Raw genomic sequence first — 299 nt, 5'->3', positions numbered from 1 at the left:
TGTGATCTGCTGTGATCCCCTGTGATCCACTGTGATCTGCTCTGATCTGCTGCATTCTGCTGTGATCTGCTGTGATCCACTGTGATCTGCTGTGATCCGCTGTGTTCTGCTGTGATCCGCTGTGTTCTGTTGTGATCTGCTGTGTCTGCTGTGATCTGCTGTGTTCCACTGTGATCTGCGGTGATCCGCTGTGTTCTGTTGTGATCCGCTGTGTCTGCTGTGATCCACTGTGATCTGCTGTGATCCCCTGTGATCCACTGTGATCTGCTCTGATCTGCTGCATTCTGCTGTGATCTGCT

This window comes from Poecilia latipinna, unplaced genomic scaffold (genome assembly GCF_001443285.1).
Source record: "Poecilia latipinna isolate Pla-1442-1.1 unplaced genomic scaffold, P_latipinna-1.0 Scaffold2152, whole genome shotgun sequence".
NCBI lineage: Eukaryota > Metazoa > Chordata > Actinopteri > Cyprinodontiformes > Poeciliidae > Poecilia > Poecilia latipinna.
This window is presented reverse-complemented; position numbering follows the sequence as displayed.